This window comes from Cavia porcellus, unplaced genomic scaffold (assembly GCF_034190915.1).
Source record: "Cavia porcellus strain 051 isolate PalLab524CR breed Dunkin Hartley unplaced genomic scaffold, mCavPor4.1 scaffold_21, whole genome shotgun sequence".
Taxonomy (NCBI): domain Eukaryota; kingdom Metazoa; phylum Chordata; class Mammalia; order Rodentia; family Caviidae; genus Cavia; species Cavia porcellus.
In genome coordinates, this window is record NW_026947504.1 from 24,063,015 (window position 1) to 24,072,919 (window position 9,905).

At 44.0% G+C, this 9,905-nt stretch overlaps 1 long non-coding RNA gene across 2 annotated transcripts; it reads right to left on the bottom strand.

The window, feature by feature from the left end:
- Positions 1-645: 645 nt before the first annotated feature.
- On the bottom strand, positions 646-9,594 carry LOC134471938 (uncharacterized). Of its 2 annotated transcripts, none has more exons than XR_010041694.1 (3): positions 9,357-9,594; positions 7,533-7,680; positions 646-2,531 (listed from the first exon to the last, which is right to left on the bottom strand). It is a non-coding gene; the product is annotated as an uncharacterized LOC134471938 (long non-coding RNA). The 2 variants fall into 2 exon arrangements; XR_010041695.1 differs by lacking the exon at positions 646-2,531 and adding an exon at positions 3,512-5,695.
- Positions 9,595-9,905: the final 311 nt, after the last annotated feature.

Genomic DNA, 9,905 nt, shown 5'->3' on the forward strand with positions numbered 1-9,905 from the left:
GTAAAGTGTGCAGGAGGCTATACTTAGGGAAAATGCAAATACTATGCCCACTTATAAAAGGGTCTCCAGCACCCAGAGGGGTCCTGGAACTAATCTCAAAATCATAGATACTCAAGGATGCCTAAGTATCTACATAACCCTTTCTTCTGGGAAGGCTGGGCTTCCAATCTTCATAGCCCTGGGAGAGATGTTTCTTTACCCCTTGGGGAAAGGATGTGTCTGTCTGCAATATGTGAGTCCTAGATACTTCTCCAGGAGAAGAGCTCTTAGAATGTCACAAGTGACTGAGTCTGAGGAAGCCTGCTGTAAATAATTGGCTCCTGGTTTCCTACTGCTCCTTTAAGTTAAGTGCAGCTTCCACTTTGGCTAAAAGGCTATTGGTTCATTCAAAATGAACAGAAGATCCAAATTAATCCTAAATCCTGGGAAGGTAGATGAAAGGAGAGAAACATTTTCCAAAGACCATTTCACCACCAACCCCAGACAGAAAGGAAGACAAATTTGTGCTTCCGAGTTTTTTTCTCTTCCTACCCATCCACCTGGGCCTTCAGTTTCTAAATACACCAAATAGGATCATTCTTAAGCCTATTTTATAGCAAGTCAAGTTCTATAGTATACATAATTTTATTAGGAAAAAGTTGATGTTTAAATTCGACACTGCTTTAAAAAATAAAGAAAAAAGGACAGTGAACTATCATGTGTTGAATTCCTGTTATGATTCATCACAGGTTGGAACTGTATGTTATCTCATCTAATTCGTGACAGTTAATTAACATAGTGACACTGTGTAATGCACTGTGCATCACCAGATACCGTCCACTACGTGCCTTCGCTGTTTTAGAGACCCTGCAGGGACTACCCAGTGTGTGATTCCAGGACAAAGTGGAGCTAGCAGGAAAGAGACCCCAGCAACCTATTCAAAGCAAACAAAAAGTTGGATGTGGTGGTGCATGCCTGTAACACCAACACTTGGGAGGCTGAAGTAGGAGGATTGCCATGAGTTTGAGGCCACCCTAGGCTATGCAGTGGGTTCAAGGCCAGCCTGAACTACGTAATGAGACCCTGTCTCAAACACAAAAACAAAAACAACCAAACAAAAAAGTATCATAATGGCAGATGAACAGAAGTCTGTTGGAGCATGCCTTTTCAAATTTAAATTTCTTTAATGTGTAGAACAATTAAAAGCCTGGGCTTATCACAAAAACGTGTTAAGAGATTGCTGCAATGGATTCCAATTTTTAATTTTTACTTATTTATATATTTTTTAAGACAAGGCTTCACTATATAAGTTCAGAGTAGCCTTGAACTCAATATGTTTCCTAGGCTGGCTTTGAACTCACGACTATCCTCCTGCCTCAGCCTCCCCAACTCTGAGATGACAGGCATATACAACCTCCCCCAGGAGATTCCAATATTTTGATACAATCAACTTAGTAAAAATAGGCAGATATTTAACAAGTAATGTAAGTTTCTCTTCCTCTTTCTTCTTTTTGTTTGTTCCCTAAGGGAATTTTGGGAAGGCTTAGTTTTTTTGTTTTTTCTGTAAGAAAACATGCCCTTTTTTTCTATAATTTAAATATTTCAAAGAGACTTATTTCCTACAAAAAGATTTACAACATACGGTAAACAAAAATACTCAGTAACAAAATGACCCTATTTATCTATCTACTTCAGTTTCCTCTTCGTGTCTATTTTCTATTCCCCACAAATAAATGTTTCCTTTTTCCTGGTTTCAGTGTTTTGTCTGAAGTCACTGCCTGGCAAACCCTGGCTTCCTCTAGAACTGAGGAGAGCCATGCTGGGGCCTCAGACCGCCCAAGCTCATTTCACAGGAAGTCTGTGTATCCTCTTCCACAGGCAAATTTAAGTCTCCAAACTGTGGAGGGGAGAAACGCTGCCCCAAAGCAATCTGTGTGTCAGGGAGCAATTAGATCGCACATTAAGAAGCCTCAGCAAACAGGATGTTCCACCCCTAATGTACAGCCTCTTGGGCACTGGACCCCTCCCAGGCAGCCGAGACTCCTCAGGACTCCCTGGCCTCCTGAACCCCAGCCACCGAAGGACACAGGCGAGCCACCCACTCACCCACACTTCCCAGGTGAATACAAGGATCAGTGTCTTTTGTTACTGTGTGCAGCTTTTGGATTATTAATTTCAGAATGGGAAATCATGCTTAATTTAAAGAGGAAATCTTTGGACAAGAGTCTGTAGCTATAAATCAATAGCAAAGATTTTCTCTGAGTTACGATGTTTTCACCTGACTCTGAAATTGGATTTTCCTCCCTTTTTTGTTTTTGAGCTTTTGAATTTGACTGAGCACACTGCCAGGTTCCCATGGTGAATTGATAATGAAATCAGAAGAGACAGGGTCCATTGACTCGGAAGACCTGTGCCATTAGTAACGTCTTTCCCGTTTCTCCAACTGGCTTGACACCCACTTAGTCACCTCGGTTTGGACATTTCCTCGGACACTTGCACTTAGGAGAGCAGAGCTCAGCATGGAGATGAGGGGGCAGCAAGGCAAACAGGCGCTATCAAAAGGAAAGACAGGGAAAAATCAATATTTCCATTAGCATCCAGAAGCTGCATTTTCAGAAAACATTTATTTGTTTAGCTGACAGGATTGGACCGAGAAGGGTTCCTTTAAGGATCTCAAATTCGGTGAGTATCAGTATGATGTTAATAATTTTTCTCCCCATTTTGCTCAAAAATTGCCAACAGAATTTAAAGCTAAGAACAAACAGAAATTCTGCAAAGCCAAAATACTTAAAGGGTACATTTTTTTCAAGACAGAGTCATTGTAAAAGTCTAGTAATATATATTAAAATTATTAGTAGTGGGGCTAAGGGATTTAGCTCCAGAGCACAGGTGCCTGCCTTGCAAGCAAGTGGTCGTGAGTTCGATCCCCCCCATACCAATTTAAAAAAAATAGTAATAATAAAATAAAATTATTAGTAGTAATGTACAACAAAATAGCTATTCTCCGCCGATTATGATGGCACATGCCTGTAATTACAGCACTTGGTAGGCTGAGGCAAGAGGATCACTCTGATTTCGAGGCCAGCTTGGGCTACAAAGTGAGTTCAAAACTAGCCTGAACTGCATAGCAAGACTGTCTCAAAAAAAAAAAAAAAAAATTCAAATGAACAAACAAATAAGCTATTCTCTTTGATTGTCCTGGGCACTGGTTTGTGCGTGTCTGTAAATATCCTTTATAAGGTCGTTACTTTTGTAACACTGGACTCCATTGGATTAAAATTTCGTGGATTAGTTTTGCTCTGTTTTTGCTACTTTTACTCTCATTCTCAAATCTAGGTTTAAACCCGAGTTCTAGGACATCCAGGAGCCAACTTTCATCTTGCTGAGTTTCCCGTGTGTGACAGTGACTTTGGGAGGTGCACACTGCTCAGCACCGTGCCCAGTGTGCAGTGCTGTGTTCCTACAAGTGTGCGCGCACACACACAAACACACACACACACACACACACACACACACATGCTTCCCTCTGCCGGCTGCGTCTTGCTCTCCTTTCTATCACATCAGTGATATCTGGGGCCCTACCCAGCCACTAGAGAAGCATCGCTGGGCCCTGGACCCTCAAGGCTGACGCATCCACGGGATCTGGCTGAGAGCGAAACAGGGGAACGAAATTCCTGACGGTACGAGTTCGTGTTCTCTAAAAGTGAAGAATGAATTTCAGGAACAATGGAGGTTAACAGCAGAAATATTTATTGAGAAAAAGAAAGCTTCTGTCTGAGAGAGACAGAAGGGGTCCCCGGTGGGTTGCCAAGGACTCTGTCTTTTCTAGGAACTTTCATAGAGTAAACCGAGGAGGTGAGACAGGTTCAAGGTGGGGAAAACTGGGAACTGGCAGGGCAGATGGGCATGAGGTGGGACAGAACTATGATCAGCCAATCAGATTAATTATTCAGATGAAACTGACCAAATCAGGGACAAATGGAGAAGTGAATCACAAGCAAGCGAGCATTCTTAGATCAGTGACTCTTCCTGTAGAGGGCTGGGATGGTGACTCCTGGCTTCTCAAAGTGATCCATACCTAATCCCTAAGAATTATACTTAAGAGTGTGGTTGCATTTGCTTTACCTTTTGTCCTGAGATCTGGCCAAACAGCTAGAGGTGTGTGTCTCCTCCAAGGTCACCAGACTTTTAGTCCTCTTCTGGCTTCCTCAAGAGTTATGCCCTGCCTATAATATTTCTAAATAGCTCAGCTGCCTGTAACAAGAGAACCCGGGAACCCCGCACCAGGGGAAGGCCTGGCATTTCTCCCAAGACTGCCCCTGCACTGGGGCATGACAGTCACCAGAGCACAACCACCGGGCAGGACAGAGACCCCGCCTGCCTCTGAGGACAAGGTCCTGACTCAATGATTGAGACAGGAGGCGTGGCAGCCTGGACCGTAAAGGACACACTTACTCCAAACTGGATTCTGATGGCTGAAGAGGAGCACATTTAGTGCAAGTAAGCCCTGAGAACCTTGGGACAGAAGGAGAGCTTCGTAAAACCCGCAGGAACAGAAGCCAGCCAGGCAGAGCTGTGCCTGACTTGTGTGAGAGATTATAAAAGGGCAAATTTCCAAGCTCAAAGAAAATATGTTTGCTCTCAGGACCAGAGGCCTTTCTGAAACAATATATAGATAGATCCAGAAGGAGGAAATTAAATCCCAACCGTATAACAAAAACTAGCCTATTGTAGATGTCGGGGGAACTCTTCTTGGAGTACAGATATTTTTGTTTTGTTTCTGTTTTGAGGCAAGGTCTCACTATGTGGTTCAGGCTGGCCTTGAACTCACAGCTGTTCTCCTTTTTCAGCCTCCTGAGTACTAGGATTACAGGTGTGCACTGCCCACCGAGCGCACATTTTAAAAGCATGTTTAAAACATCAAACTGGTAACCAAAAACAAGCAATGCGATAGCTCAAATGAAGAAGATTGATGCCATAAAGAATAACGTCAAAAAGTAAACTCAATTTTGTTGAATAAAGGAAGGTAATAGATGAATTTTACAGTGCATAAAGAGGAGAGCAAGGAGCTGCTGGGGACATTTTAAAGAGATGCTAATGTAGCCTCGAAGAGAAAAAGGAGATATAAATTCACTTGGGCCTGCTTTGCTCCTGTCTTTCCCCCCAGCAGCAGCCTGCAAACTGAAGACAGAAGGTGCGCCCTGAGGATGCAGCCCTGTGGATGCCGCCTACTGCGGTCCTGGCTTCTGCAGGGTCTAAAGCCTGCAGAGGGCGAGCTGGAAGCTGAACGCCCGAGCATGCGCACAGATGCTCTACCAAAGGATGAAGCAGGATTGGGCGCGGCAGTGCAGGGCGTGCAGAGAACAGGTGAGGGGAGGAAGGGGCTGAGAAGGCACGGCTGACCGAACAAATCACCACCAAGACTCTATCAAGGCTCTGGATGTGCTATCGGAGGTGAGCGTGGAGAAAACAAGGATTCCATGCTTCTAGCAGAAGGCAAACTGGATCAGGGTAGTGGAGAAGGAAAGAAAAGCAACCGTGGGCCCAGTCATGAAAACAGGAAGCCAGAGTAGGTTTAAAATATAGTGAGAAGCAGGGTGGTGCACTCCTGCAATCCCAGCGTTTGGGAGGCCGAGGCAGGAGGGTCACTGCAAGTCGGAGGCCAGCCTGGACTTCAGAGTAAATTCAGACCCAGCGTGAACTACATAGCGAGACCCTGTTTTAAAAAACAAAACAAACAAAAAAGTCATGGTGAGAAGGTGTGCCTGCCAGTCACATGCCCCTCCCATGGGGAGAGCTACTGTGACGGAGTGTAGCGCTCAACCCTGAAGGAATTCACTTTACATTTCTGTCTGTTTTGTGTAGGATTAACTAGGTAAGAATAAAACTGTTGTGAATGAGCAGTGTCATTCCTCCTCCCCCTGTTTAAAGCAAGATATCTGGCTCATTAATTATGTAAAGGTACGATGCTAAATCTGGTAAAGGAAACTTACGATACTATAAGAATTTAAAATAATGGGTAGTTTTTGAGGTCCAAATGGGAATTACATGGCCTCTGAGAAAAAATTCATTCAATTCTAAAATAAACTGGCATCAATTGCAAGATTGGAGGTTCCTAATGCAAGTACAGGGATTGGGAGCTGTTAGAGTTTTCTGATTCAGTTGAGAAGAGAAAAGTCCAAAAAAGAAAACAGGTTTTTGAGGACGTGGAAAAGAGCACACAACCCAGGCAGCTGGGCTGTCTCCTTCGACCAGATACAGAGAGGCAGAGGGTTTTAGGACCTGATCAGAAGTGGCGCATGGGGTGGATGGTGATGACGTGTGAGGAACCCACTGAAATTCTGTGTGTGTGCAAACAGGAAGGGGAGATGCCAAGTTAGGGCTGAAGAGGAAGCAGGAAGCGGCAGGCGTTACCGCTTTGGCCTTCTGCCCTGTTAGACCACCGCCATAGCTGTGCAGTAATTTGTACTAGGGCAAGAAGCTTTCAGAACCCTGGGCTGGCTGTGAATTACACTACCTCCTATGTATGATATCATATCAGGGACCGGGCCAGGATCCTCAACCGCCACTATGAAAGGTACAGCAAGGCACAAAGAAGAAACAGAGACAAATTTAGTAATGCATAATGTCAGGCTGGGAGGTCAGTGCCTCAGGATGGGCAAAGCCCCAGATACTCCAAACCAGCCTTGTTTATTGGGTGTGTACAGTGCAATGGGTGTATTCAGCGATAGGAGGGGCTACTGCAAGGTTCCGGGTCAGCGGAGGATTCAGAGGTTAATGACACCGCAGGCAACAGGTGACTCAAGAGGGTGGAGATGATCTTATTCGAAGAAGGATCTTACTCCGGAGTGTTTTCACTTTAGTAGTTTTAGTTTAGTCTCAGTGGGCGGGAGAGGATGCCCATCCCAAGAGTTAATGGGAAGTGGTACAAGGGTGGTAACCTCCATTTATTACTTAGGGAAGTATGCATTAGTCATCATCAATTCATGGTCCCGAATAATACCACTCATCATAATGATGCATATTACACAGGATCATTTGGAGGGTTAAGTTAAATATTTTTCAAGTGTCTGGATCATGCAGCCCCTCAATATATGCTCACTGTTATTATTATTCAGTGAATGGAAGTTGTAATAAACACTCTGGAAGGCGGAGGCTGGAGGAACACAAGCTCAAAGCCATTCTGGGCAACTCAAGACCTAGTCTCAAAAAGTTTTTTAAAAGGTAAGGGACATAATTCAGTGTACAGGCCCTGGATATAATCCCTAATACCGAAGGGGAAAAAGTGTGAAAAAACAAATACATGTCCATTGTTATACAAAACTATGTTTTAGCAACTTAAGTTATTGAATAAAGTAATCGTAATTACATTTTTAAGCTACCTGAAATATTCACTAGGGCTTAAGTGATACTTAAAAAGGAGGGGCCAGAAATACAGCTCGGCCGCACAAGTACCTGCCTGACAAGCGCAAGATCATGAGTTCAATCCCCAATACAAAAAACAAACAAAACAAAACAGGAAGAAGGAACTGCCTCCTGAATGAAATACTTACATGAGTTAGATGAGTCCATGATTGCATACGTAAGAATCGGTGTTCAACAAGAGGTATGCTGCTAGTGGTGCAGGCAGCTGAGCTAGTTAGAATACGATAGGCAGTCAGACAGGGAGAAGCCGGCACAGAGGACCAGATGTCTGATGACCTTGGAGGAGACACACATGTCTTGCTGTTGGCCAGATCTCAAAACAGAAGGCAAAATAAATGCAACCACACGGTTTAAGTATAATTCTTAGGGATTAGGTATGGCTCACCTTGAGAAGCCAGGAGTCACCATCCCAGCCCCCTACAGGAAGTCACTGAACCATAAGAATCTCGCTTGCTATGTGACTCGCTTCCCCACTTGTCTCTGATTTGGTCAATGTTGCCTGAGCCATTAAACTTACTGGTTGACCATAGCTCTGTCCCATCTCATGCCCATCTGACTGCGAGTTCCCAGTGGTTCCCAGTTTAGACCCATCTCGCCTCATGGTTTTTCTCTATAAAAATCCCAAGGAAAGACAGAATCTTTGGCAACCCACTCGGGACCCCTTCTGTCTCTCCCATACAGAAGCTTTCTTTCTCTCAATAAATATTTCTGCTGTTAACCTCTGTTGTTACTAAAATTCTTCCTTTGATTTTAGAGAACATGAACCTGTACCAGACATAGAGTAGGTCGGCAGTTTCGTTCCCCTATATCACTAGTAGCAGATTATTTGTTAAATGCTCTGTAGAACTTTCCATATAAGAGAAAATATGTATTTTATAGTCACAAGACCATAGGTCTTCACTGGGACACAGCAGCAAAGCTCAAGTCTGAGTTCAGTCCTAGCGAAAGCTATGTGCTCAGTCTGTAAGTTGGAAACGGAAACACAAAATTCATGCTAAGCCCTCATTCCAAAATGTGCGATGAGGGAATTTTAATTTAAAATTGTCACAATCATTTCTTCAGCATTTCTTTGTCATTAATGAACTAATTGTGCTTTAATCAAGTCAGCAATTATCAATAAAAATCGATTTGGAAATACACATTTTTTTTTTCTTTGAGGGTTTTCCTCAAAATGCATGGTCTCAGTGAGAATACTGCTCATCTGTGAATGATGTGAGGTCTCCCAATGCAGAACAGAATCCAACGACTTGTAGGAGGGAGCATTGGCCCATTTTACTACTAATTCAGCCAGGCTGATTGGCTCAGTGTTTAAAGAGTAACAGCAACTACATTAAACACCAGAATGGTCAGTGGAATTAATGCAATTAAAGTAATTAGTCCTGGCAGCTGTAAGGTCAAATAGAGGTAGCTCTGTAACAGCAATCTGCCACTGCAAAATTACTGACATTTCCAACTAAATTATATTCTCTAAATTGTTGTCTTAATGTTAAATAAATAAAGTTATGCTAATATGGGGACTGATTACAGATTGAAATTAGCACAATAGCTTGTTATACAGTCTGCTAGGGTTAACATTTTTAAAAAACATAATTAATGGCCTTTGCTTACTGTCTCTGGTTATAGATCCTGCGGCTCATTTGCATTCTTTTGCAATCTGCTGACAGTGCTAAACATCTAGGAGAAAGATCTGATCAGCAGGCAGAAAAAGCACTCTTCCGTCATCCAGTTAGAACCTGTTATGGTTTTAGGACAGCGTTAATAGCAAAGAGGACCAGAAAGGGGACAGAGGAGGAGAACAAGGGCAGAATCCGTTTCTTTTTTCAGTTTGTGATCCAGGTCTTTTCTGGAGTCAATGTGAAATGTAATTGCTCCTTTGACCTCTATTTCTCTCTCCCCGGGTCTGAGGAAGAGCTCCCCTGGTTGATGATTGCAAGAATGAAAGACACACTGACCTCATGGACCAGACGCCTGGATGCCTTCCGCGCTGCCCACAGTGCTGCAGACTGGCCCCTCCTGGAGGGAGGGATCTCCAGGCGCCCTGCCAGGAAGGACGTGAGCAGCAGCGGTTGAGACCTGGCCAGACAGCCCAGGCAGCCGGGGAGACAGGAGGGGAACAGAGAATATCAAACATGGTTAGCACTCAGCCCACAGGCTCGCAGGCATCTGTGTTGCCCAGGACATTGCCTGGACCATCAGATGGGCACCTGCTGAGTAAGGAAGAGGTCACCAATTCCACACAGCCAGTGGCTTACCAAAGTCCCTAGACTCCTGTCACAGGTGTATGGGAATATTTCCAGGAGCTAGAAAGGGAGATTGACTTTCTAGCAGAAAATAGGCATCAGCAATTGCTCTGGATCCTAAATGGGTCCCCATTTAGGAAATGGGGAAATTTTGGATTATTTTTAGAATTCGTGGCTGACACAGGAATAAGGCTAGGACTCCCCAGGAAAACAACACGCCCCGCCCCGGCTCCATGGTCAGGGCCTTTGTTTCAGATCAGC